Source organism: Cynoglossus semilaevis, chromosome 19 (assembly GCF_000523025.1).
Source record: "Cynoglossus semilaevis isolate Cse_v1.0 chromosome 19, Cse_v1.0, whole genome shotgun sequence".
Taxonomy (NCBI): Eukaryota; Metazoa; Chordata; class Actinopteri; order Pleuronectiformes; family Cynoglossidae; genus Cynoglossus; species Cynoglossus semilaevis.
Window position 1 is genome coordinate 17,509,572 of NC_024325.1, and position 1,630 is coordinate 17,511,201.

Sequence of the window (1,630 nt, forward strand, 5' to 3'; positions counted from 1 at the left end):
CTTTTTAATTCATCCATGGTGCAGAAAATTAAAAAAAAAAAAAAATCCCACAGACATTAAACGTGAGTGGGAAAAGTCCGAGGTGGTTGGACAGAAAATGAAAAAAGGCGGGAAAAAAAAGTCAGTGTGTGTGTGTGTTGTAGCAGATGAAAGAGTTTTGATAACAGCTGTTTCCATTTGTTGGCCTGCTGACTTGCATTGTGGGTAGTGAGTGTTGGTTAGTCACTGTCTGATTGGATGGAGTGACACACACACACACACACACACACACACACACACAGACAGACATTCTTCTCCAGAGAGAGAAGCCTGGGTGCACAGGGTCTCAGCTCGTCGTGACTCCCCCACAGGTGGATGGAGGAAGTGCAGCTTCCTGTCGGAGCGTGAGCTTCACCGCGGCCGCGCTGTCGGAAAAACAACGGCGTTACGTACACGAGTGTGTGCAGACGCAGAGGCAAAGACGTTGTTTTCTTTCTAACTGAACTCAGGCCTGAAGACGTGCAGTGACGTCAGGGCTCCTGCAGGGGGCTCAGGGAAATAATGTACATTTTGGTCAACAAGGAAACGTTTTTAGGTTTTGACATTATAGAGATAATGTACACTTTGGTCAACAAGGAAATGTACAAGAAAACGTTTTTAGGTTTTGACATTATAGATATTATCCTGATCTGTCCTCTCCTGATCCGTCCTCTCCTGATCTGTCCTCTCCTCATCTGTCCTCTCCTGATCTGTCCTCTGCTGATCCGTCCTCTCCTGATCTGTCCTCTCCTGATCCGTCCTCTCCTGATCTGTCCTCTCCTGATCCGTCCTCTCCTGATCTGTCCTCTCCTCATCTGTCCTCTCCTGATCTGTCCTCTCCTGATCTGTCCTCTGCTGATCCGTCCTCTCCTGATCCGTCCTCTCCTGATCCCTGTGTTCCAGAGTTAGGGACTGATGTTCAGATGGAACAGAGTCTCAGGCTACAGTTTCATCATTTTGAGGGACTGTAGCTACAGGTGACCTTTGACCTGAGGTGACCTCTGGGGGTGATGTTTGTCCCTGTGTCTTACAGTATGTTGGTGCTTTGTGTTTGTGTGGGGGGTGTGGGGGGGGGGGGCTCTGTGTCTTTGAGGAGCTGTCCTCACGTCACACCACAGAGAGGACTGTCTTTGTCTCACTGCTTCAGTTCAGATCCCACCCAGGGACAGGAGGTGCCCCCCCCCCGTCCTTGTCCTTGACACTCAGACACAGTAATCTCTCCTCCTTTACATTCGTCAGGTCGACCTCTCGGTGCTGCTGTTTACAGTGAACAGTGACTTAAGCTGCGCTGCATCATCAGAGCGGCTGAGACGCGTTCCAAAAAAAAAAGAAAAAAAGAAGAAAAAGAAAAAGAGTCTCATTGTGTTGGAGAGGAACAGAGTGACAGACGGTCCAAGATGGAAGTGCTGACTCTCAGGTGTTTGAAGTGTCGTCTTTGAGTTGAACAGATCTGAGCCTTAAATCTCTCACGTCTGACACATTAAGAGCTACAGTTGGATCGTATGACTGAAACACATTAGGGTGTTCATTACTGGGCTTGGAGTTGATCCACAACTGCAACTGCACCAGCAACAGCAACAGCGCTGTCATATATATATAACTATATATATGC

General features: G+C 48.2%; 1 protein-coding gene across 4 annotated transcripts in view; it reads left to right on the forward strand.

Moving 5' to 3' along the window:
• Window positions 1-1,630, forward strand: part of nrg2a (neuregulin 2a) — a 77,870-nt gene that overhangs the window by 37,398 nt on the left and 38,842 nt on the right. The window lies entirely within an intron of this gene.